This window comes from Amphiprion ocellaris, chromosome 16 (genome assembly GCF_022539595.1).
Source record: "Amphiprion ocellaris isolate individual 3 ecotype Okinawa chromosome 16, ASM2253959v1, whole genome shotgun sequence".
In the NCBI taxonomy this organism is placed as follows: Eukaryota; Metazoa; Chordata; class Actinopteri; family Pomacentridae; genus Amphiprion; species Amphiprion ocellaris.
In genome coordinates, this window is record NC_072781.1 from 32,677,947 (window position 1) to 32,705,887 (window position 27,941).

The 27,941-nt window shown below is 38.5% G+C and overlaps 1 long non-coding RNA gene across 1 annotated transcript; it reads left to right on the top strand.

The window, feature by feature from the left end:
* Window positions 1–301: 301 nt before the first annotated feature.
* Window positions 302–26,639, top strand: LOC111577808 (uncharacterized). The gene is made up of 4 exons (XR_008604401.1): window positions 302–475; window positions 5,937–6,046; window positions 17,490–17,691; window positions 25,083–26,639. It is a non-coding gene; the product is annotated as an uncharacterized LOC111577808 (long non-coding RNA).
* The last annotated feature ends 1,302 nt before the right edge of the window (window positions 26,640–27,941 follow it).

Here is a 27,941-nt window from a genome sequence, read left to right on the forward strand (position 1 = left end):
TATCATCTTTGAATTGTGCTTAAATTAAGATTGACTTGATCTGCGCTCCATAAGTCAATCCTTGTATCAGCATGATGTGTCTATAACCCGGGTAGATAACCTCAGGCTATTAATAATGTGTTTTTAGACAGTATTCTGAGTTAGTCCCTTGATTTGCTTTTCCTCTCAGGAGAATCAGTACCTTAAATTGGCCACAAGGTGGTAGTAGAGGGCCGCTATTGTCCCTAAGATTGAATTTGATAAATTTTCTTAGTGCGCGAAGAAGTGCTCAGGGTGGTCATCTTACCGAAATACGCCATCTTTTCTTTTTCTGCCTTCACCAGTCCTGTGTAGATGCTACGCTCGAGCTCGAGCTGGATTTACTTAGCAAACAAACCATAAAAGAGGTATTCTGACACTGAAGTTAACTGCAGAAGTTACGGAAGTAGACAAGAATCATCAGACGTCTTTGAACCACGTAGAAATCGATATTCCGGTGAGTTATGGGTGTTCTTCAAGGTTTTACCGTAGCATGCTAACGCTAGCGAAGTGAAGCTAAAAACAGGAAACACGAGCCCCGTAGTTTGTCTAAAAAAACAGCCGGGATAACTTTGATAGGAATTAAATGGTTTTCCATTGACATTTGTTAACTGTTTCATGTGTTTACTGAGTTGTATGTTGTTCCTACTTGAGTAATTTGCTGTATAAAATGAAGGATCTCCACTCGGTGCTGGCTAGTTAGATGCTGCATACGTTCAAATGCTAGAGTACATTTCATGCGGCTAGACTGAGTTACTGAGTCTTAGTCCAACGTGACCCAAAGCTGGCCAGAAAACTTCCAGATTTGTCAAAAACAACTTGAAAATTAGGGAGGAGGTTCCACTGACTGACTGGTGGAGAACCTTTAGATCTCCATCAGGGAGGCGGTTCCTGTGACTGACTGATTGAGAACCTTTAGAGCTCCACCAGCTGGAGGGGGTTCCTCTGACTGACTGATGGAGAACCTTTAGATCTCCGTCAGCTGGAGGAGGTTCCTCTGACTGACTGATGGAGAACCTTTAGATCTCCGTCAGCTGGAGGAGGTTCCTCTGACTGACTGAACCCTCGTTTCTCCTCCAAACCACTGGCGGAATGATGAGTCAAACATCAGGGAGGGAATCAAGCCCCAGAGATCACAGCTGGAGCTTCATCCTCCTCCTCCTCCTCCTGGCCTCGACCTTTCCTCCTGACCTCCTGCTATTCTTCTGCTCTCCTCCTCCTCCGTCCTGCAGCTTCACCCCCTGCTGCTGCCATCGTCTCCCTCCTCACCCTTTATCCTCCCCCGTCACCCCCCAGTGTTCCTGTCACCTTTCTGCTTTCACCCCTCCGGTCCTCTTCTATCATCCGTCCCTTCTGCTGGAGACATTAGAACCTCTGTCACTCTACCTCCCCCTCCTCACCTCCTCCTGTCAGCTGACCCACATACAGTAAGTCCTTCTCTTCTTCTTCATTCAGGTTATCAGTGTCTGTCTGCTCAGCCTGCTTCCATCCCTGAACCCCAAATATTAATGCAGAGATTTCTACACAGAAAATAAAATAAGAATCAACAAAATGACAGAAAATACAAATAAAAATCATCAAAATGACAGAAAATACAAATAAAAATCAACAAAATGACAGAAAATACAAATAAAAATCAACAAAATGACGACAATTACCAGCCAGAAACTGTAAAAAAAACAGTTGTTCTGCATCTGTTTGTGCTTGTTTTGTGTCTCTTTATGACAATTTTGCATCTAATTGTAGTAGTTTTGTGCCTGTTAATTGTTGTTTTGCATCAGTTTCTACTTATTTTGTGTCTCTTTAGAGTTTTGTCTTTTTGTTGTAGTTTTGTGTCTCTTCCTGACAATTCTGCATCTAATTGCGTTCGTTGTGCATCTGTTTCTGCTCATTTTGTGTCTCTTTGTGGTTGTTTTGCATCATTTTGCAGTCATCTTGTGTGTCTTTGTGGTTGTTTTGCATGCCCGTATGACAATTTTGCATCAAATTGTGGTAGTTTGCATCTCTTTGTGCTTGTTTTGTGTTTCTTTGTGGCTGTTTTGTTTCTCTTTAAGGTTGTTCTGCCTCTCTTTGTGATAGTTTTGTGTCTAGTAGTTGTTGTTTTGCATCTGTTTCAGCTCATTTTGTGTCTCTTTACAGTTGTTTTGTGTCTTTTTGTTGTTGTTTTGCATCTTTTTGTGGTAGTTTTGTGTCGTATTGTGGTGGTTTTGCATCTAAGGGACTGCAGATGGAAATTAGCTTAAAGCTAACTCTGGTGCAATACATCAAATGGAAACATTATGTTTAATATTGTGCATGTTCCCTTTTTAAATAAACTGATAATAATAATAAAACAAAATGTCTTTATGACAATTTTTCATCTTATCATGGTCATTTTGCATGTCTGTACTTTGTGTCTCTACAGTTGCTTTGTGTTATTTTGTTGTAATTTTGCATCTTTATGTGTTTGTTTTCTGCCTATTTGTGGTGGTTTTGAATCTTTTTATGATTATTTTGCATGTAATTATGGTCATCTATTTTTGGTAGTTTTGTGCCAGTTTGTCGTGGTTTTGCATCTTTTTGTGGTTGTTTTGTGTCCCTTTATGATAATTTTGCATCTATTTGTGGTACTTTTGATTGTCTGTGGTACTTTAGTTTCTCTTTGTGGTGGATTTGAGTCTCTTAATGAGAATTTTGCCTCTAATTGTGGTCATTTTGCATCTCTTTGTGGTAGTTTTGTGTTTAATTGTGGTGGTTTTGCATTTCTTTATGACATGATAGCTGATATCTCTGACTGGGGTTGTAGTTTTGTTGATCTGTCTTCTGATTTGTAAACATCATCATGTTTGTGTTGCGCTCCAGATATCATTCAGAGACACCAGCAGCTGAAATAAAACAAGGTGTAGCTGCTAAATAAGAAGTGGGATTCTGTAAGTCGACCACAGAGTTTATTTACAGAGCAGCAGGAAACACAAACAAACCTGGGCCTGCTTGAATTCAATTTAAATAACTGAATTAGAATTACATTTAATAGTCACGCCTTGTTTCTTAGAGCAGGTTGATAAACGCTGAGAGTTGATCAGCTGAAGGTGTCTCTGATAGAAATGAAACACGACGACGGCCTGATTTAACGGCGTCTTTTGTAAACAAACACACAAACATGCTGGTGAATGTAGACTGTCAGAGTGAGACACTGATTGGATGTGATTCATTTGTGTGTTAACAGCCAGACTGTGACAGTGCTCATTTTGCTTCTATTTCTGGTTATTTTGTGTCACTTTATGACAATTTTGCATCTAATTGTGGTACTTTTGAAGGCTTTGTGGTTGTTTTGTGTTTCCTTGTGGCTGTTTTGCATCTATTTGTGGCTGTTTTGTTTCTCTTTATGGTTGTTCTGCCTCTCTTTGTGGTAGTTTTGTGTCTATTAGTTGTTGTTTTGCATATGTTTGTGCTTATTTTGCATCTTTTTGTGGTAGTTTTGCATCTAATTATGGTGGTTTTGCATCTCTTTGGAATTGTATTCCATGTTTTTATGCTCATTTTGCATTTCTTTGTGGTTGTTTTTCATCTATTTGTGGTAGTTTTGTGACTCTTCATGACAATTTTGCATCTATTTGTGTTATTGTTGAATGTCTTTGTGGTTGTTTTGTTTCTCTTTGTGGTGGTTTCGTATCTGTTTCTAGTAATTGTGTGTCTGTGTGGTTGTTTTGCATCTTTTTGTGGTAGCTTTGTGTCTATTTGTGGCTGTTTTGTGTCTATGGTTGTTCTGCCTCTCTTTGTGGTAGTTTTGTGTCTATTAGTTGTTGTTGCATCTCTTCCTGACAATTGTCCATCTATTGCATTTGTTTTGCATGTTTTTGTGGTAGTTTTGCATCATTTTGTGGTGGTTTTGTGTTTAATTGTGGTCATTTTGCATCTGTCTGTGCTTACTTTGTGTCTGTTTACAGTTGTTTTCTGTTATTTTTTTGGAGTTTTGCTTCTCTTTGTGATAGTGTTGCGTCTCTTAATGACAATATTCAGTCCAAGTGTGGCCACTTTGGATCTATTAGTTGTTATTTTGCATTTCTTTGTTGTTGTTTTTCATCTCTTTGTGGTAGTTTTCTGCCTGTTTGTGGTAATTTTACATCTGTTTGTAGTTGTTTTGCATCTTTATGAGGTAGTTTTGTATCTATTTGTGGTAGTTTTGTATCTCTTTATGACATGATACCTGATATCTCTGACTGTTTTTGTTGAGCTGACTCACACTAAGAAAGCCAGATTAACATGAAAACTAGAGCAGGTTGATAAACGATGAGAGTTGATCAGCTGAAGGTGTCTCTGATAGAAATGAAACACAATGACAGCCTGATTTAATGGCGTCGTTTGCAAACAAACACACAAACATGCTGGTGAATGTAGACTGTCAGAATGAAACATTGATTGGATGCAGTTCATTTGTGTGTTAACAGACTGACTGACTGTTTAAGGAGGAAGCTAAGTGACAGCGATCCAAACACAAGCTGTGCTGCGACTCCCTGAACCTGGTGTCAGACGGCTGCCTGCTGCACTGCGTCAGGAACTCCATCTAAATGTGCATCGTATGTAGGAAGAACGTGCACAGCCTCTGTTTGCATGCAGCATCATGTTCCTGCTGCTCTGCTTCACCGACTCCTGGCATATCTCAGCTTATTTCCATCCTCTGCTCATCCAGCTTCATGCATAAGAACACGTCTGTGTAGACAAACTACTTCTGGAGATAACAGCCTCTTTCATTCGCTCCTTGTTTGCTCTGAATGAACGTCGGCTCTTCCATTTAAATGCATGTGTGTGCATTTATAACGATCCACCTTATTAAAGCTACCTGAGCATCAATACTCAGTGAGAGACTCGTATCTGGAAAACGTCTCTGTGCAAAGAGAATAGAGGAAGCAGTGAAATGTTCTCAGCAGGGTCGGCAGGAAACTTCTCCACTCTGAGGAACCTGAAATCAGTCACTAGAAGTTGCAAAACCGCAGAGAAACTTAGAAGAAATTTTTGAAACTTCTTATAGCAAATTCTGTGTCTCAATGCCGGCGAACAAAACCTATGAGTTCTAATAATGTTTTAGAGAGTTTAAGGGATGTTTATTATTTCAAATAAGGTTCTTTTGTCGCTAAAAGTGAACTATGATGGAACGTTTAAACATTCAGAGGAAGTTTGGAGAATGTCGTCAAATTATGTTGCATGAAAACAAAAGAAGAACGTTCTCAATCCAAATCACCAAATGTTCTGCTGTAAGAGTGAACACAAGAGTCTTCATGCATTGAACAAAATTACTTGAAAATTGTCCAAAATGACTCAATATTGGTCCAAAAATAATTGCAACTTGTCTAAAGTGGCAGAAACGGGTCCAAATTGTCCAAAATGAAATTTGTATGTTTGCTGGCTGGACTCAGAGCGCCCACTAGTGGCCCAAAAGAAAATGCATAAATTAGCTGTTAAACTACAAAATTTGCAGAATAAACTGGAACCTGAACACCACTAGTCTCTCTCCGTCCACATTTCTTTGTGTTTCCATCAGGTGCTGCTGAATTTGTGGCTTTGTTCCTTCTCAGTCTTTCTTCCAGCGGTGATACTTCACACCTAACTCATTTTTGTGTTATTTTAGCATCCTTTTGTGTCATTTTTGTGTAAGTTTAGTATCCTTTTGTCCTTTTTATGTCATTTTTGTTATTTAAGCCTCCTTTGTGTCATTTTTGTGTCTTTCTGTGTCTTTTTTGTGTTGTTTAAGCATCGTTTTGTGTCTTTTTGACATTTTTGTGTTATTTTAGCCTCCTTTTGTGTCTTTTTGTGTAATGTTTGTGCCTTTTATCTAATTTTTGTGTTAGCAACACATCTACAAACTAGAAAACTTGCAGAATAAACTGGAACCTGAAGACCACTAATCTCCCTCCATCCACATTTCTTTGTGTTTCCATCAGGTGCTGCTGAATTTGTGGCTTCGTACCTTCAGTGTTTCTTCCAGCGGCCGGTGATGTATGTTTGAGGCCTTTTAAAGGTTCCTATCTCCCCCCGTCTCCTCGGCTCTCAGGTGTGTTATTTATGAGTCAGCCTGCTGGCCTGTGAATGTCTCTGCCTCCATTTTATGCTCAACTCCTTCAGAACTCATTAGAATGTGAAGGGCAATCTACCCACCACAGAAAGAGAGGGAAAGTGCCAATTTTTCCTCCTCTGCTGTTTTTTTTCCTTCTCTTTCTGCCTCGCAGCCATTACACATGGATGTCTGTTTTCAGAGGTGGGCAAAGGCATCTGGGACAGCATCGATTTGGATAACAACTGAGTGTCATGAGGAACAAAAGTGACAAGAAAAATACTGCTGGAGTGTACTTACTCCTCCAGTGTTTACTTCAGCTCCCAACACTTAATACAATCTGTAGACAAACAGCCAGGAGAAGGTTTCTAGGTGTTTTTTCTGCTTCTGTCTGAGAGGCTGCACTTTACTTTTTATTCTGTGGATCTGTGTTCTGGTGCATCTTCACTGTGCCCAGACAAGGGTGGACTTGTAGAAGGTGAATCTGAAGCTAACAGAGGAAAACACCAGCTAGGGTTAGGGTGAGGTTACTAATTTTTTCTCATTTTGTTCTTTGTTTTTGTTGTCTGTGTGTCATTTTTGTAATATTTCATCTTGTTTTTGTTGTTTTTTGTCTTTTTTCTGTCTGGCTTTTATTGTTTGTGTCACGTTTTTGTCGTTTTGTTTCTCACTTTTGTTGTTTGTCATTTTTGTAATACTTTGTCTTGTTTTTTGTCTTTTTTAAAAGTAAAATCCTATATTATTCAGATAGCTGTGACTAAATGTTGTGTTCCTTTATAGACACTCTGTGATCTGGAAGTTGTGATGTGGAAATGATAAACTGAGGCTGAATGTTGATGAAATTGAACTTATTTTTCTTAACAAATTTCTGGTTGTTCTTAATGTTTTGTAAAAAAATAATTCCTTAAATGTGAACATTTTCAGAATGTACTTTTTTACACTAAAACAAGGGAAAAATTTGGAATTGTGGCTATTTATAGGTTATTATGCTCTGGCTGTGCTGGTCCAGATCACTTGAGATCAAATTGGGCTGAATGTGGAACTTGAACTAAGATGAGTTTGACACCCCTGACTTAAGTCATCTGTTTCTATAGCGTGTCTCTGTGTCTGCCTCAACATCCCTGAAGTTCCACAACACTTTCTACCCACCCAGATCTTGGAGGCTACACATGTCCATTGTCTGATGTGACTCTCGGGGTTTTTTTGCAGATTGTTACAACACAAAGGGCTCCTTGTTCGACTGCAGCAGCAGACATGAAAGCTCACCTGCCACATTTCCACTGTAAGAAGCTGCTAAATCAAGGCGAGCAGACTGAGCTCGCTGAATTTACATCGCAGGGTTTGTCTTGCAGAAAACCTTTGTGTGTTTTAGCCTGGGATTTGACGGGGGAATACTTTGCATTGAGCTCGTGTCTTTCAGTCGCTCCTTTATGAAGCAAACCTGATGCAACAGCACACCAGCCTCCACAGCTGGGTATTGTTCCTCATGATCAAAATCCTCCGTCTTTCTCTTAACCATGTCTTTCTTTTCCCCTCCTCCTCCTCCTCCGACTCTCACATCGATTTGGTTTATCCCCTGTACTTTCCCCTCCCCGACCCTCCCGCCTCCCCCACCGATCTAATCTCCCTGTAGTATAGTATTGTCAGACTTTGATCAAAAACCTGCAGCTCTTATTCACTCTGCTCGGCTCGGGCCTCGCTGTGCTTCTGCTAATACTCGGTGGACTTAATGAGTACTACGGGCCCCGTTTGATGGAGTGCTGCACGCCGACACCACTGGCCTCCAAAGTGATGCAAGATAAAATGCTGACTTTACTTTCAAAGAGAATGAGGCAACAATTAGCGCTCACTTGAAGCGTTAATGAGAGATGATGTAGTCGTGAATCATCGCTGTCTCCAGCCGTCCTCACACGCTGCCTTCATATACTTATATAATTTACACACGGCTGCTCGCGGATTGGAAATAACATGAGACAGCAGAGACCCGGTGCAGGTTTTGATTACCTCACACACACACACACACACACACACACACACACACACACACATATATATATATATATATATATATATATATATGCAGCCATATTTATCCTGCCAAACCTTATTCTGCAGCTGTCTGAGGTTTTCAATACAATTCTCCAGGAGGCTGTTTGTGCAGCCGGCAGTTCATGAATTCACATCTAAACTGTCACGTCAATATCAGCCAGGAAGCCTGCTCCAGTACATACAAATATACGATCTAATGCACACATAACACTCATTTTGGAACCTTTAAAGGAGAAATATCTTGTATATTTCCAGTGGCACATTTTATATTGTAGGATAACCCTGAAAAAAATCCTTATATATATTATACTGGCCTTAGTTAATCCCATAGACTGTACTAGTACATTAAAAATGGACATAGCCAACATGACATCAACTGTTTTAAAGAGTTTATAATTTGTTTATTTTGGTCTTTTGGTCATTTTGACATGAACCACACCCGTACTGTTGATTTAACATTAAAATAGACTTTTCAGTTTAATATGTGCCACAGAAAACATATTGTTTATCCAGAATCCGGTTTAATCAAATGGTTAATTTTTGGCAAATTTTTAAATTCAGATATTAACAAATAAGGTAATTTTGATCAAACCTTTAAGCCACCCTAACAACAACCTTCAGAAAGTTGAAAATCTGACAATTATTTCTGTTTTTAACTTTTTTTTTTTTTAAGGGCAGCTGCAAGGGAAATGGTGCATCTTAGTTATTATATAAATACAGCATTGAGCATAGTATTTATAAGCTTTTTTAATTCCTCTTTTACACATACTGCACTTTTTACATTTGTTGTGTATGTAAAGACATAGTGACTGACACATTGATATTGATACTGTAGCAAGCTGTCAATCACAAGGTCACCCTAAAACTCACCCTGTTTTATCATCTATTTTTCTCTAAATAGGATCGTAATTTATGAAAATAACATCTTACTGTATTTAAAAAGTCCTAAAACTAGCAATTGAGAACATGAATTCATTAGGAAAATGTTCACTGAGGTAAAAAAATCAAGTAAGAAGTTTATCATTTGTATGACTGGACTTTTTGCAGAGGAGTTACCCCCTACTGGCTGTTAGATAGAATGCACCTTTAACGCGCTGTTGAGTTAGCTGCATTTTTTTCAACTTCAATCTTTTATATCCATTTTATGGTTCATCCTCTGCCTGAAATAGGTTATTTCAGTTCCTGTCTCTTTAAAGCCCCCCTCCCTAAAAGCCCACTCTCTTCTGATTGGCTAATATCCGAAAGCCTGCCAGGAAGTGTTTGTGAGCTGTTCTGCTTACACTCTGTAGACATGCTGAGTCTGAATGTTTTGACTAACAGGGATGATTTTACATACATTTATGTAATTATTTGAAACCTTGGAGATGTTTAATATAAACATCGGATTTGGTAGCATTATATGTGACAGAAAATAAGGAAAAGCAGAGTAGACTGGGGTCAAATGGATCAAAAACTCACAGCTGTTGAGTCATAGATGGAACTATTTTATGATGAGCAGAAATATATTTTTCATATATTCATCTCATTGTCAGCCTTGATTGAATGTCTCACTCTACATCATTTTATCAGGATCAGACTAATTCTTTGGACTGTTTTCCATCAGTTAATTTGTCCTCTTGGTCAGCAGTAACAGCAGCTAAATATCTAGCTTCTACTGCTGAGAAAAAGATCACATTAGCATGGATTAGCAACCCTGTTACTGTGATTAGAGTAGGGTTAGCAAACAACACAGAAAACATGGAATAAAAATGCTACCATTGATGTGCAAGCTGAACCAATCAAGCCTTTGATAGTTTATTATCTACTATTGATCAATATGGAGCAGAAAACTGGAAAAGAGAAGGTTTATTTTTCAAACATTTTGAAGCCCAAATGTCCTCCAGTTCTGGAATGACACATTTACATCACATTTAGGAAGCTTTGATGCTATTGTTGGACGTTAACCTTCATATTTCTATTATTTCAGTATTTTACACCCTAAACCATCCCTGAGTGTGTGAGTTCGTATCGATCTGTCTGCTGCCCAGTTGAGATCTGAGCAGGATTTGAGACCATCAACCTTCCCCTCCTTTTTTTTTCTCTCCAAGAAATTGGGTTTCTTTTCTGTCTTTGTTTCCTGCATTCGTCTATTTTTGTGCCTCTTTTCAGTGAGAGAAGTCAATTACAGTTGACACTGAGCAGAGCCGACAAACAAAACCCTGAGCTGCTGTTTGTTTTCTCTAGTTAGACTCTATCTGTCTGTTTGTAGGGGGGTTTATTCCTCTAAAAGTCTTTCTCTGGCCTGTTTCTCTGCAGACTCACACTCTTACATTATGTTTAATACGAGCTTTGCGCCGTTTCTGGCTTTGAAATGACACCAAAGCCTTTTAAATTACTCTTGAAACTCTCTTTTTTCCTCTAATATTTCTCTCAAAAGAGCCGGTGAGTAAAATATCCTTTTAATTCCTGCCAGTTAAAAGCTCCCGCCACCTCTTTCCACTGAGCTAAATTAGAAAAAGGCCTTTTGACAGCCTTCGCGGTGACTCTGAGTTAGTTGTTGATTTACGGTGTAGTTCGGAGCTGTTCATTGTGGCGCTCACCTTGACTTCAGCCTCCAAAAGCAGCGGCACCAAGCTGATTTCCATCCCAACAATGGAATGAATGGAGTAGATACTTCATTCAAAAGGAAGCTGTTTAAGACAGAATGAAACCTCCATCTGCTGTCAAAGGCCTGATTTCTGTCTGCAGAGTTAAAAAAGTCACTAAAGCAGCCTGTTGCACTGGAAACTCTGCTTATTTCTGGAGTTTATCTCTGAAACTGGTGAATTTACTGAGACAAATTCAAGCCTCAGTTCTTTTTGTGCATAAATTCTGCACTGAGATTCACATAAATCTGCACTTTCATGTAAAATGTGTGGTTTAGTGTGGATGTTATATGGAGGTTACAGCAGACCTTGTGATAGCCGTTTGATATATTACTGATGTTGAATTTTTTTCCATTGTCATTGCCAGTATGTGTTCATCATTGTCATTTTGGACTGTTTTGAGTCATTCTGGACAGGTTTTAAGTTAATTTGGAAAGTCTTTATCCTTCTTTCAATTAATTCTTATTCATTTTGCACAATTTTCAAGTAATTCTGGACAAGTTTCCAGCCAAAAATAGTCAAAACTAGAACTTTCTGTTCTTGAAACTTATCAAATAGTATTGATGTTAGAGGCTCAAAAGTTGGTGAAATGTTGACCAAAGACTGTAGAAATATGGATCCATCCATATATATATATATATATATATATATATATATATATATATATATATATATATATATATATATATATATATATATATATATATATATATATATATATAAGGAAGTTTCAGGGGACCTGTGGTTGAAAACTTTGGACTTCTCACCATTTTCATTGCCAATAATTGTTCATCATTGTCATTTTTGGAGTGTTTTGAGTCGTTCTGGACAGGTTTTAAGTTAATTTGGACAGTCTCTATCCTTCTTTCAACAAATTCTTATTCATTTTGCACAGGTTTCCAGTAATTTCTGACACAGTTTGAGTCATTCTGGACAAATTTCCAGTTAAAAATAGCCAAAACTGGAACTTTTCCTTAGTGTTTGAAATGATGTTGATCTGAAGGTGGATGTTCATCAATGAAGAGATGACACAGGTAGATCAAATTAAGAGTACATTTAATACGGACGAGCTCGTGATTCAAGCATCATGCGGTGAATGAACGAAGAGAGTTACAATGACTAGATCTTTATAGGTTTCAACATCTGGCATAGATTAGAATACATTGCGTGAGAAGAAGAAAGAGAGAAAGAGGGAGCCAGGAGGTCCCTAGTCCCTTTAGGTTAACCCACAGGTCAACCTGTGATGAATGATGGCTAAAGTAAACGTTTCAACATATGGTTTCATTCTGTTTAACATTCTTGAGCTAAAGAAAATATATAGAAAGCACGTATCCCAGAAAAACACATACTATCCTAAATGTTGTGTTCCTTTATAGACACTCTGTGATCTGGAAGTTGTGATGTGGAAATGATAAACTGAGGCTGAATGTTGATGAAATTGAACTTATTTTTCTTAACAAATTTCCGGTTGTTCTTAATGTTTTGTAAAAAAATAATTCCTTAAATGTGAACATTTTCAGAATGTACTTTTTTACACTAAAACAAGGGAAAAATTTGGAATTGTGGCTATTTATAGGTTATTATGCTCTGGCTCTGCTGGTCCAGATCACTTGAGATCAAATTGGGCTGAATGTGGAACTTGAACTAAGATGAGTTTGACACCCCTGACTTAAGTCATCTGTTTCTATAGCGTGTCTCTGTGTCTGCCTCAACATCCCTGAAGTTCCACAACACTTTCTACCCACCCAGATCTTGGAGGCTACACATGTCCATTGTCTGATGTGACTCTCGGGGTTTTTTTGCAGATTGTTACAACACAAAGGGCTCCTTGTTCGACTGCAGCAGCAGACATGAAAGCTCACCTGCCACATTTCCACTGTAAGAAGCTGCTAAATCAAGGCGAGCAGACTGAGCTCGCTGAATTTACATCGCAGGGTTTGTCTTGCAGAAAACCTTTGTGTGTTTTAGCCTGGGATTTGACGGGGGGAATACTTTGCATTGAGCTCGTGTCTTTCAGTCGCTCCTTTATGAAGCAAACCTGATGCAACAGCACACCAGCCTCCACAGCTGGGTATTGTTCCTCATGATCAAAATCCTCCGTCTTTCTCTTAACCATGTCTTTCTTTTCCCCTCCTCCTCCGACTCTCACATCGATTTGGTTTATCCCCTGTACTTTCCCCTCCCCGACCCTCCCGCCTCCCCCACCGATCTAATCTCCCTGTAGTATAGTATTGTCAGACTTTGATCAAAAACCTGCAGCTCTTATTCACTCTGCTCGGCTCGGGCCTCGCTGTGCTTCTGCTAATACTCGGTGGACTTAATGAGTACTACGGGCCCCGTTTGATGGAGTGCTGCACGCCGACACCACTGGCCTCCAAAGTGATGCAAGATAAAATGCTGACTTTACTTTCAAAGAGAATGAGGCAACAATTAGCGCTCACTTGAAGCGTTAATGAGAGATGATGTAGTCGTGAATCATCGCTGTCTCCAGCCGTCCTCACACGCTGCCTTCATATACTTATATAATTTACACACGGCTGCTCGCGGATTGGAAATAACATGAGACAGCAGAGACCCGGTGCAGGTTTTGATTACCTCACACACACACACACACACACACACACACACACACACACACACACACACACATATATATATATATATATATATATATATATATATATATGCAGCCATATTTATCCTGCCAAACCTTATTCTGCAGCTGTCTGAGGTTTTCAATACAATTCTCCAGGAGGCTGTTTGTGCAGCCGGCAGTTCATGAATTCACATCTAAACTGTCACGTCAATATCAGCCAGGAAGCCTGCTCCAGTACATACAAATATACGATCTAATGCACACATAACACTCATTTTGGAACCTTTAAAGGGGAAATATCTTGTATATTTCCAGTGGCACATTTTATATTGTAGGATAACCCTGAAAAAAATCCTTATATATATTATACTGGCCTTAGTTAATCCCATAGACTGTACTAGTACATTAAAAATGGACATAGCCAACATGACATCAACTGTTTTAAAGAGTTTATAATTTGTTTATTTTGGTCTTTTGGTCATTTTGACATGAACCACACCCGTACTGTTGATTTAACATTAAAATAGACTTTTCAGTTTAATATGTGCCACAGAAAACATATTGTTTATCCAGAATCCGGTTTAATCAAATGGTTAATTTTTGGCAAATTTTTAAATTCAGATATTAACAAATAAGGTAATTTTGATCAAACCTTTAAGCCACCCTAACAACAACCTTCAGAAAGTTGAAAATCTGACAATTATTTCTGTTTTTAACTTTTTTTTTTTTTTAAGGGCAGCTGCAAGGGAAATGGTGCATCTTAGTTATTATATAAATACAGCATTTAGCATAGTATTTATAAGCTTTTTTAATTCCTCTTTTACACATACTGCACTTTTTACATTTGTTGTGTATGTAAAGACATAGTGACTGACACATTGATATTGATACTGTAGCAAGCTGTCAATCACAAGGTCACCCTAAAACTCACCCTGTTTTATCATCTATTTTTCTCTAAATAGGATCGTAATTTATGAAAATAACATCTTACTGTATTTAAAAAGTCCTAAAACTAGCAATTGAGAGCATGAATTCATTAGGAAAATGTTCACTGAGGTAAAAAAATCAAGTAAGAAGTTTATCATTTGTATGACTGGACTTTTTGCAGAGGAGTTACCCCCTACTGGCTGTTAGATAGAATGCACCTTTAACGCGCTGTTGAGTTAGCTGCATTTTTTTCAACTTCAATCTTTTATATCCATTTTATGGTTCATCCTCTGCCTGAAATAGGTTATTTCAGTTCCTGTCTCTTTAAAGCCCCCCTCCCTAAAAGCCCACTCTCTTCTGATTGGCTAATATCCGAAAGCCTGCCAGGAAGTGTTTGTGAGCTGTTCTGCTTACACTCTGTGGACATGCTGAGTCTGAATGTTTTGACTAACAGGGATGATTTTACATACATTTATGTAATTATTTGAAACCTTGGAGATGTTTAATATAAACATCGGATTTGGTAGCATTATATGTGACAGAAAATAAGGAAAAGCAGAGTAGACTGGGGTCAAATGGATCAAAAACTCACAGCTGTTGAGTCATAGATGGAACTATTTTATGATGAGCAGAAATATATTTTTCATATATTCATCTCATTGTCAGCCTTGATTGAATGTCTCACTCTACATCATTTTATCAGGATCAGACTAATTCTTTGGACTGTTTTCCATCAGTCAGTTTGTCCTCTTGGTCAGCAGTAACAGCAGCTAAATATCTAGCTTCTACTGCTGAGAAAAAGATCACATTAGCATGGATTAGCAACCCTGTTACCGTGATTAGAGTAGGGTTAGCAAACAACACAGAAAACATGGAATAAAAATGCTACCATTGATGTGCAAGCTGAACCAATCAAGCCTTTGATAGTTTATTATCTACTATTGATCAATATGGAGCAGAAAACTGGAAAAGAGAAGGTTTATTTTTCAAACATTTTGAAGCCCAAATGTCCTCCAGTTCTGGAATGACACATTTACATCACATTTAGGAAGCTTTGATGCTATTGTTGGACGTTAACCTTCATATTTCTATTATTTCAGTATTTTACACCCTAAACCATCCCTGAGTGTGTGAGTTCGTATCGATCTGTCTGCTGCCCAGTTGAGATCTGAGCAGGATTTGAGACCATCAACCTTCCCCTCCTTTTTTTTTCTCTCCAAGAAATTGGGTTTTCTTTTCTGTCTTTGTTTCCTGCATTCGTCTATTTTTGTGCCTCTTTTCAGTGAGAGAAGTCAATTACAGTTGACACTGAGCAGAGCCGACAAACAAAACCCTGAGCTGCTGTTTGTTTTCTCTAGTTAGACTCTATCTGTCTGTTTGTAGGGGGGTTTATTCCTCTAAAAGTCTTTCTCTGGCCTGTTTCTCTGCAGACTCACACTCTTACATTATGTTTAATACGAGCTTTGCGCCGTTTCTGGCTTTGAAATGACACCAAAGCCTTTTAAATTACTCTTGAAACTCTCTTTTTTCCTCTAATATTTCTCTCAAAAGAGCCGGTGAGTAAAATATCCTTTTAATTCCTGCCAGTTAAAAGCTCCCGCCACCTCTTTCCACTGAGCTAAATTAGAAAAAGGCCTTTTGACAGCCTTCGCGGTGACTCTGAGTTAGTTGTTGATTTACGGTGTAGTTCGGAGCTGTTCATTGTGGCGCTCACCTTGACTTCAGCCTCCAAAAGCAGCGGCACCAAGCTGATTTCCATCCCAACAATGGAATGAATGGAGTAGATACTTCATTCAAAAGGAAGCTGTTTAAGACAGAATGAAACCTCCATCTGCTGTCAAAGGCCTGATTTCTGTCTGCAGAGTTAAAAAAGTCACTAAAGCAGCCTGTTGCACTGGAAACTCTGCTTATTTCTGGAGTTTATCTCTGAAACTGGTGAATTTACTGAGACAAATTCAAGCCTCAGTTCTTTTTGTGCATAAATTCTGCACTGAGATTCACATAAATCTGCACTTTCATGTAAAATGTGTGGTTTAGTGTGGATGTTATATGGAGGTTACAGCAGACCTTGTGATAGCCGTTTGATATATTACTGATGTTGAATTTTTTTCCATTGTCATTGCCAGTATGTGTTCATCATTGTCATTTTGGACTGTTTTGAGTCATTCTGGACAGGTTTTAAGTTAATTTGGAAAGTCTTTATCCTTCTTTCAATTAATTCTTATTCATTTTGCACAATTTTCAAGTAATTCTGGACAAGTTTCCAGCCAAAAATAGTCAAAACTAGAACTTTCTGTTCTTGAAACTTATCTAATAGTATTGATGTTAGAGGCTCAAAAGTTGGTGAAATGTTGACCAAAGACTGTAGAAATATGGATCCATCCATATATGTGTGTGTGTATATATATATATATATATATATATATATATATATATATATATATATATATATATATATATATATATATATATATATATATATATAAAAGGAAGTTTCAGGGGACCTGTGGTTGAAAACTTTGGACTTCTCACCATTTTCATTGCCAATAATTGTTCATCATTGTCATTTTTGGAGTGTTTTGAGTCGTTCTGGACAGGTTTTAAGTTAATTTGGACAGTCTCTATCCTTCTTTCAACAAATTCTTATTCATTTTGCACAGGTTTCCAGTAATTTCTGACACAGTTTGAGTCATTCTGGACAAATTTCCAGTTAAAAATAGCCAAAACTGGAACTTTTCCTTAGTGTTCTTGAAACTTTTCAAATTCTACTGATGTTAGAGCCTCAAAAGTTGGAGAGATGTCCACCAACGACTGTATTTTAGTAGAATTATGGATCTATACATATATCTGCACTTGCAGGAACTTTCTGGGGACATATCACCTTTCATATGATCAGTTAAACAGGATTTGAATGTAATGTCGACACCTGAGGCACCAAATATGACTTTATCAGTATTATATGTATCATAATCCTTCATTTGACATTTTTAATTACTATAATGCACATTAAATGAGTCATTTTTACCACCTATGGCTCTTATTTCACAATTTTCTGACTTGTTTTCTGCATAATTACCAAATATATTTCTAATTGATTAAATTATGCTGATTTCATCCCTATTTTCATCATATTTTTCGTGTTGTGTTTGTGTCATACGATCAGTTAAACCTCCTCCTCCTCCTCTTCCTCTCCTGTGATTTCTGCTATCTTGTTTATATATTTTCTCTCCCTCTTATCTTCTGTCAGGCAGGAAAACAGCCATTTGGGGTCCTGCCGACACCAATTTCCAGCAGCAGAGCGACGCATGCAGCCTCCCTGCTCCGCCTAATGCAGCTCTCCACACAATCTGGCATCATCTCTCCATCATCTGCAGATCCCACCTGCCCTCCACCTCCTCCCTCCTCCGGTGTTCCATCCCTCCGTCCGTCTATCTGTCCGTCTATCTGCGGTAATGAGAAAGATGTGTGTGTATGTGTGTGTGTCAAAAATGACCCAAAAAACACAAAAATGACACAAGATGCTAAAATAAACCAAAAATGACACGAAGTGACACAAAAAGAGCCAAAAATGACACAAAAGGATGCTAAAATAACAAAAATGACACAAAAGACACAAAAATGACGTGAAGTGACACAAAAATGACACAAAAATACACAAAAATGACACAAAAGGATGCTAAAATACCAAAAATGCACAAAAATGATACAAAAGCACAGAACATTTGGTGAGTTTTGTTGGTGGTTCAGACATTTTACGGTTTAGCAGAAGCAGCTGTGTGTGTGTGTGTGTGTGTGTGTGTGCGTGTGCGCGTGCGCGTGTGCTTCAGCTTTGTTAGCGAGTGTGTGTTGGGTCTCCTTATCTCCTAGGTGATCTGTGATGTCACACACTCACGGCCTCTTGTCCAATCAGGCTCTGTCGGCCTGCAGGTGTGGCTCCTTCAGCTGCTTCCTGACAGACATCTGACACACTCTAATGAACCACACATCAGTGTGTTGTAGCTCACAGTGTGTGTTTGTGTTGTATAGAAAACTTGTTGTCTAGAAGTGTGTTTGTGTTCCAGAGGAAAAATGTTTGTTATAAATAATACAGACTTCTGTTTACTCCAGTAGTCGTGAAAACGGCCTCTAAGTAGCAGCTGAGGAACTATTTGTTTGAGTTTTCTTCACGTGACCAAAGAAAATAACTGCTAGAGAGCTGCACACCAGTGTTTGTCATTCTGGACTAATATTGAGTCATTTAGGACACATTCTAAATAATTTTGGACTAGTATTGAGTCTTTTTGGACAAATTTCAAGTCATTTTCTTTAACTTTTAGTGCATGAAGACTCTTGTGTTCACTCTTACAGCAGAACATTTGGTGAGTTTTGTTCATGGCTCAGATATTTTAGTTTACAAGTTAATCTGAACAATCTTTGGACACATTTTGAACCTAATTTTAAGTCATTTGGGATTTGGCATTTGGCATTGAAGACTCAACAGCCAGTTTTCAAGTCATTTTAGGTTAATGTTCAACCTATTTTGGACTGGTTTTTGTCATTTTAGACTAATTTTGAGTCATTTTAGACAAGTTGCAATTATTTTTGGACAGGTTTTGAGTTATTGTGGGCAAATTTTGAACATATTTTAAATAATTTTGGACTAATTTCTAGTCGTTTTGTTTAACTTTTAGTGCATGAAGACTGTTGTGTTCACTCTTGCAGCCAACAGAACGTTTGGTGAGTTTTATTCGTGGTTCAGACATTTTAGAGTTCAGTGGAAGCAGATGTACAAAGTAAGTAAACCTGGTGGACTGAGAGGCAGCTGCTCATTCTGATTGGTTCACTTGGGCACAGTGGGCGGGGCTACACAGAGCTGGATGCCTATGGGTTCTTTCTGTTTTATTAGAAATTGAATTAGATTCTTTCTGTTATCTAGTTAGAACATTGGCTAGAGAAGTGGCAGCAGGAAACATCTTCACATCCTCACAGCTTTTCCTTCACACCTCCAACACAGTAAAGATGGATTTCACCATATGGGACCTTTATAGAAACAGATTCCATCTCCATTCTATACACTGAGACTAAATACTCTGATTCCATGCTGGGATGCAGAATGGCTGCAGGAAAACGGCCGCGGGGAGGACATGGGTTATCTGCACGGCCAAGCTACTTCAAAATGACTTTTTGAGCTTCAGAAAACCTTTGTCGCCTCACACCTTCAGATGTGTTTTTCCTCCATCAAGCCGCTGTCAGCTCCTCATCCTTCCTCCTCCTCGTCCTCACTGCCCTCATTCCACCTCCGCCATCACAAACAGACACACAAATATGATGGACTCGCACTGCTTCGTCACCTGAGCTCCAACAAACACTCGCCGATAGACGGACGCCGAAGCTAGAGGGTGAAAATTGAGGCCGGACGTCATGTCAAACCAAGGACTCGTAACAGCTCAATACATCAGCCGGTGTGCGTTTTTATTTGTTGGCGAAATGACAACCTCTTTTCCAGCAGCAACACACCCACACACAGGCAGAAGCAGGTGAAGTCGCAATCACAGCAGCAACTGACGGATGAGTCACTCCGGACAGCCCATTGAAACATGGAGAGGCGGCGTGATAGTTGTCACACTTGTTTACTGACGTCTCTCCATCCAGACTGATGAAAAAAAGAGATGGAGGTGTGACCTCTCAGAGATGATCTGAACCAATCCCCCCGTGCAATTTCTCCTTCAGACTCTGTTTTAAACTGTCCCAATTCATTTTTTCTACACTTTTTCTTCTTTTTTTCTCCACCACCTCTGTCTCTTTTCCTTCTCTATCATTGATGTAACACTTCAGAGTGTAATGATAGGTTTTCTGTGCTCGGCTTCGCTGTGTAGTTTTGCCCGTGGATCCTCTAAAATGTCTGACCCACCAGAAAAACTCACCAAATATTCTGCTGTTTGCTGCAAGTGTGAAAACAACAGTCTTTGAGCGTTCAAACCTGTCCATGATCACCTGAAAAATTGTCCAAAATGACTTAAAACTAATCAAAGTGTGTTAAAAATGACTGAAAATTTGTAGTAAATGGCTCAAAACTCATTCAAAATAATCAAATTTATGCTGAACATAACCTGGAATCCAAAATGATTCCAAACGTGTCCACATTTCCTGAAAATGTGCTCAAAGTGACTAAAAATTTGTCCAAAGTGACTTGAAAATTCTAAAATGATTGAACCATGAACAAAGCTCACCAGATGTTCTGCTGTTGGCTGCAAGAGTGAACACAAGAGTCTTCATGCACTAAAACTTGGTGAAAATGACCTGAAAAATTGTCCAAAATGACTTGAAATTGTCCAGAACTCATCCAGGTGTGTTCAGAAATGACAATTTGTCCAATATTACTCAAAACTTATTTAAAAAATATCAAAATTACTTACAATTTGTCCAAGTTGGCTTGAAAATATTTCAACCATGAGCAAAACTCACCAAATGTTCTACTGTTGGCTGCAAGAGTGAACACAACAGACTTCATGCACTCAAACTTGGCGACGATGACCTGAAAAATTGTCCAAAATGAATCAAAACGTGTCCAAAATAATTGAAAATATGCTCAATGTAAATTTTACGAAAATGTGCTCAAAGTAACTCAAAATTTGTCCAAAGTGATTTGAAAACTCTAAAATGTGTGAACCACGAACAAAGCTCACCAAATGTTCTGCTGTCGGCTGAAAGAGTGAACACAAGAGTCTTCATGTACTGCCAGCTCCTGAGGAACTGAACACCCAGTCTTCGTGCAAATAATCTTGTCTAAAATTACCTGAAATATTGTCCAAAATTACTTGAAACTCATCCAAAATAAATTGAAATGTTTTCAAAATTACTATAAATGTGTCCAAAATGTATAAAAAATATCTTCAATGTGGCTCAAAATCTATCCAAAATTAGTCAAAAAATTTGTCCAAAGTGACGTATGACACAAAATTTGAGTGCATGAAGACTGTTGTGTTCACTCTTGCAGCCGACAGCAGAACATTTGGTGAGTTTTGTTTGCGGTTCAGACATTTTAGAGGTTCAGTAGCTGACAGTTGAACCACTGAAACATGGAGAGGCGGCGTGATAGTTGTCACACTTGTTCACTGACGTCTCTCCATCCAGACTGATGAAAAAAGAGATGGAGGTGTGACCTCTCAGAGATGATCTGAACCAATCCCCCCGTGCAATCTCTCCTTCAGACTCTGTTTTAAACTCTGTTTTCTTCTTTTTTTCTCCACCACCTCTGTCTGTTTTGCTTCTCCATCACGGATGCAACACTTCAGAGTGTGATGACGGGTTTTCTGCCACCCTCTAAGAAGCCGAGTGCAGCACACAATGCAGAAACTCCTGTATGACTTTCAGAAACCAGACGCAGCTGGAGAGATCCCAGGCAGCGCAGTCTGATCTCATGATAATTTCTAGAAATGTGTACAAAAAGCAGCTCAGACCGGTTTTGTTAGCACTGTATGAAAAATTGAAAAGGAAGGAACAGCTGCAGAATCCCATTATGAGAGCTGCCTACGGGGCTGGTTAGAGGGCTGAGAAACAATGAAGAAGCACCGCCGACTCCCTCACTACTGTACCTGCCTGTTCCACACTGATACAACATGACACCGCTTAAACGTGGCTTAAACTAGATTATCTTAGCTTAGCGCTGGATATAAATAGGATAAACAGAGTCAAGCCTGTTTGCAGGACAAAGATGAGTGGAGTATGTGATTCTAATCCACAACAGTTGGTGTCATGTTCAGCAAATATCCGCCTCACCATCCCTCGCTGTCAGTTTTATGTGTGTGCTGAAGATAAAATAATGAATAAATCTGTCAGTGGGAAACAAGGAAAGTGGCTCAGATTGATGTGAAGTTTTGGAGGTTTAATTAACATCTAGAGAGGTTAAAGGACCATGTTGTGGTTAAAATGAGGAATTACTGAAAAAACATAATGACTGCAAGTAATAAATATGAAACTAAATGGGTTAGCGCCACATTATTTAGACCTTACATCACAGGTAAAGCACTGAGGTCGACCAGTAAGTTGGTGTTTTGTGTTTTTTTAGATCTAAGTTAAAAAAATTTCAGTAGCTCTGGAGTTTATCTTATCATGTAAGAACTTCTTGGACTTTAAAATCGCTGCTGAAGAACGATTTATTTTTGTTGTTTAACACCCTGACTCCATCTATTATTCTTTTATTTCTCCTATTATCTTAATAATTTTGTTTTATTTTGGTCTTTTAGTCATTGTGTTTTATTATTTTAACTGTGCAGTTGTTGGTTCAGCTCCTGTTGCCTATAAGTGTGCCTTAAATATAAACTTGACTTTGACCAGAAAGCTTGAATAGATTAGCAGTAAGCCACAGCATCTGGAATCTCGTTTTCACGCTCAGCTGCTGCTCTCCATTTTCATTTTTTACCTGAATTTATTCTCCTACTTTTCTTCCATGTCAGTTTCTTCTTTCTTACTCATTTATTTATTCCTCCCTCCATTTTTTATTCCCTCTAACTGCACTCATCATTACCTGCCTCTCTTCTCCCCTCGTCTCTTTTCCTCAGCCCAAATCCTCTAATTGAATAATTTATTAGCCGGCTGCTCCAGAATTTATTACTCGGGTGGACATAAAGAAAATACAAAGAGAAGAAGAAGAAGAAGTGGAGCAGGTAGACACATGCAAGTAAGGTTTAGAGAAAAGGAGATTGTGGAGGTGGAGTCAATGCTGCTGTCTTCATTTACAGGCACCAAAAAATATTGTTTCCTTGTCTTAAAAAAAAAAAAAAAATCCAAAAATTCAGCAAAAAAATTCCACAAATTTCCAAAATTTTGCAAAACCTTCAAGAAGAAAATTCCAATAATTCCTTAAAAGTTTACATTGAAAGTTTTATTTTTAAAAAAATCCCCCAAATTTGGCAAGAAAATTCTTGTAAATATTTTCAAAAAATGAGTAAAAATCTTCCAAAAAAATCCTAAAAATATCTAAAGTGATTCCATATATATCAGTAAAACGTTTAATATTTTCTTTAAGAACATTCACATAAAAATAATTTTGGTTAAATTTTTTTGTGAATGTTCTTAAGAAACATTTTTAACATTTCTTTTTTCCACCAAAAATGTTCAAAGATTTCCCAAAAATGTTGAAAATGTGGACATCAGAAGTTTTACCGTGAAAATATGTATTTTTTTCCACATTTTCAAACTTTAAAACGGGTCAGTTTTGACCCACAGGACGACACCAGGGTTAAACTTATTTTGAGTTTTCGTGTAAAATTCAACTCAAAACAAGATCATTTCCAGATTGTTTGACTTAACAAGATATTTAAGATGCATTGTCTTAAAACAAGTCCCTCCATCTGCTGAAATGTCTCTTGTTAAGTGAATTTATCTTAAATCAAGTGGGATGAGACATTTTGACTAAAAATAAGACAAACAGATTTGGTAAGATTTAGAGTTTTTGCAGTGTAATAAGGAGGAAGAGGACAGAAATGCAGTAAAAGGAACCATTAATGTCTGAAATGGGAGGAAATAACTCCTGGTTGTTTAGAACTGTTTGATAGCAAGCATGCAAGTTTAAAACCTCCTAACTTGACTTTCTGTTGTGGAAAGTTTGCAGGAAGAACATCGGAGCCGTTTGAAACCCAGCATGTACAATGAGCTAGCATTAGCGTCCACATTGACTCAGCGTTCTGCGGCTTCGTACCTTGGATGAAACAAATCACCTCCAAGTGTTGGCGGACCTTCCGGCTAATAGCTTCCATCTATCCAGAACACACAGCTAATGGGCCACGGAGCTGCACATGTTCCTTCATTAGCATGGAGTCGCTGCTGAGCGTCATTTCCACTCAGTTAATGTGTATTAATGTGCAGCTAAAAATAGTCCCTCCTGTTTGACTTATAGTCACTAAAAACTACAGGGCAAAGCTTGTTTTCTAAGAAATTACAGTCTGTTGTTTTAAACCCCTAAAATCTGCTCACTACCTCAAAGCTATTATCTTGGTCATTATTAAGACGAACCACACATTAAATACACAACCGGTCAAAAGTTTTAGAACACCCCAATTTTTCCTGTTTCTTTTTGGAAACTATGCATGTTAATGTGTCATTGTACTCTGAAATGAAAGTATAGAAGAAATTAAGTTTCAAAAAATCAATTTATAAACCAAAATGTAGTCTAAACTTTTGAAAGGAATCATCCTTTCTCCTACTGGACGGCGTACAAAAATCCTGCTGATGAACCAAAGATTTTTCCTGTATTTAAATCATCTAAAAATATCATTATTTTTCAGATATTTGCTGTCATTTTCGCAGTTTTTACAGTGTTTGAATGTTACACTATTCCACTGGTTTTCACTCTTTTTATTTGCAGATATATTCTTTTCTAAAAGTGTAAATATTAAAATCTATGCAGTGATGAGTTCAATGGGGCTGTATGCAGATTATAACTAGAATTAAGTTTGACATTTCGCTGAACAGACGAGCAGCTAAGATTGTCAGAAAGATCAAATCATGCCATTTTATTTGATCTGAGCTCCACTTCGCTGCAACAAACACCTCCACAATAATTCTAATGAGAATAAAAGATGTTAATTTGGACGTTTTGTGCATTTGTTGGTCTCTGAGGGTCAAAAGACCCTCCTGATCCTGACAGAATAACTCCCTGCTGCTGTCAGTCTGTTCAGGGGATTTTTTTTAGGATCTAAAAACACACAATAAACAGCTGTATTTTGTAGAAATGACTCAGAGATTCTTTTGATATGTGCATCAGTAAACCCAGAAACCAGCCGAGCAGACGGACATTTATCTGACCCAGCTCTTCATCTCTTCTCCTTCCTCCTCTTCATCCCTCCGTCCTGCCTCTCAGCCTCCCCTCAGGCTTCTCTTGTAGTTTCCAGCCCATCAGCACTTTGGGGGAAGATGAGAAGAAGCCAGAGCCGAGCCTCGGGGCCGAGAGGCGACGGGAAGAGGGAAGTCTGGAGTGGACGGAGCAGATGAGCTTCCACTCCTCCACGTCCAGGCGTTGACAAATGGCCGTCTAATGACCCGAGATTAACCGGCTGAGAGGTCAAGATGAAAAAAAGCAGCTCTGAAGACGGAGGCGAGAGGAATTTCATGGAGGGAGAGAAGTGAGTGACTGAGAGTGAGATGAATAGACCTCCCTCCAGAGCTCCGTGAGATGGAAGGAGATGGATTACAGCGTTGGACTTACTTAAGTTTTCATCGAGTTCAGCAGTGGGAGGAGGCCGGCCGGTTAAAGTGGCTCAGACAGAAGCTGTACGATTCACTTTGGCTCGAAATAAACTGTAGAATATGGAATAAAAGCAAGAGACAAAAGGCAAAAACTGTCATTTTAGATGTTCAGATTCTGTTCAGAGTTCACCTAAATGCTCTTTAGGACCCAAACTAAGTTCGGTAAAATGTTTTCAGACCTCTGAATCTTTGCATTTTCACTCTCAAAGAAACATCTTACCTGTGAAGCCATTTTAAAGGTTCAGTATCTCCAGAAATAAAACTGAAATGTGGTGAGGAACCAGACAGGATAGTTCGATTGACCTTTTAATTATGTCAACTGCAGGAACTTTATATAGTTTGGTGAGGATTTTACAAAATTATTCAAGGAAACCCAACTAAACTATTTAGGAAAATACTTGGCAATGATGATTTATCTGTTATTTCTAATCTAAAACTAAGTTCTGTCAAATATTTTGGCTGAATTTTGAGAATTAATATCCTGTCAGACCTCTGAATCTTTGCATACTCTCAATGAAATATCTGTGAAGCCATTTTAAAGGTTCAATATCTCCAGAAATAAAACTGTCAGAGCCGTGAAATGTGGTGAGGAACCAGACAGAATAGTCTCCAGCACATCTAAATAATTAAATGCAGTCAGCAGAGGACAATTTTTCTATTATTCAACCTTAAAAATGGAGAAAAAGTGCAAAATGTTGATCTGAAAGGACACCGACTGACCTTTTAATTATGTCAGCTCCAGGAACTTTATATAGTTTGGTGAGGACTTTACAAAGTTATATACAAGGAATTAATTAAATGAAAAAAAAAAGCACAGTTTCCAAATTAAGCTGGTATTGTGTCTCCATAAAGTTCCTGTATATACAGTATATGGATGGGTCCATATTTCTACTAAAATACAGTCTTTTCTTCAACTTTTGAGGCTTTAACATCTGTGTTGTTGGGGTTTCTTCATGATAACTAAAATATTCTCTCATTCACTGTAATTTTTCTTTACACAGTTGTTGGGCTTATAAATTTTAATAGTTCCTTCATTTGTTTTTTTTTTGCTGCCAGAAAACAGCATTGAGCAGTGTTCTGTAAAATATGCACACCTGTCTGATGTATTTTATACTTTACAGGTAAATATACACAGTTTATAGCTGCTTTAAAACCTTTCTTTCTGTACTTGTGTGTGTTTTAGGAGTAAAATTCTATCTTTTTCATTCATTGTTTGTTTGGTCTGTTTTCCCTCTTTCTGTCTGTTTGTCTACCTGTTTGATGTGGTTCCAGAGACACTATTTTGTTGACCCGGGCTGATAAATTATTTAATTCGATTACCTCCATCTGTGCAGAGGACGGTAACAGAGCTGCTGTAAACCACCGCAGTCACCTCTGACTTCATTTTCTGGCTGAAAATAACAAAAAATGTGTGAGTTTGTGCCTTTACAGAACCTCCGCTGGGAATAAATCAGGCTGCAGGGCCGTGGCGATGGTTGAAGTTTGTTTCCTCACCAACGTTCATGACAAACTGCCGCCGAGCTGAATGAAGATTTTCCCAGAATCCCAAAGCGGCGGGTCGGACGTGGAGAGTTCGAAGCCTCTCACGGATTCACGGTTACTCTCCACTGTATTAATAATATTAGAAGGTAATCCTTTCACATTAAGTTTTTCATTTCAGGGGCAGAGCGCTCTCAGCTCCGTCAATACGTCTTTGTGCTGCAGTGGTGCCCTTGGCGCTGTGTGCAGCAGAGCTATTATTTCTGGGACAAAGGTTTCTGCAGCCTCTGAAAATGACAGTCTGGCCGCCTGAATGTGTCTCCAACATGCATCAAAAGCAGCACTTAAACATACATGAAGCCGACCCTGAAGCATCCATCGACACCTTCGAGCTCATAGCAGAATGAAAAATGTAAAACCAGCCGGATTTGCATGCAAATAAACACGACTTTCTTACTGTAGCTTCTCAAAAACGAGAATAATCGACAACAAAATGTCTTAAAGTAGAATTTTTATTCCCATAAATTCATGTTTTACAGGATTTCTCCAGCCTGTTTCAGATGAGCTTCATGATGCTGAATTTCAAACATCAGGTCAATCAAAGCATTTTTTTCCAGTTGCCTTTCCTTGAAAGGTTCAGTCTGGCTGCTGATGGCGGTGAAAGCGTCGCATTGTGAAGCACAGTTTGTCCCCATTTAGTTTCTTCTACAGAGGGCAGCTGATTCACTCCTCCAGGCCCTGTATCCAATAGCACAAAGAAAAACCCTCTTTGTGGCTGTTTCTGAAGAGAAAAATGTCAGATCTTTCATCATGACACACGGACAAGCAGCATTTTCATCAGATTCACTTTGGAGGTTGAAGCGTCTCATCGACTGAACTGTGACTGCTGGAGGTTGGATCTGAGCTGCAGTTTCAATGATGCAACGTTCTGTTAGCGACTCAGATTCTCATTCTTCTTCTGTCAAACTGGACGTGACACCATGACGTCAGCTTT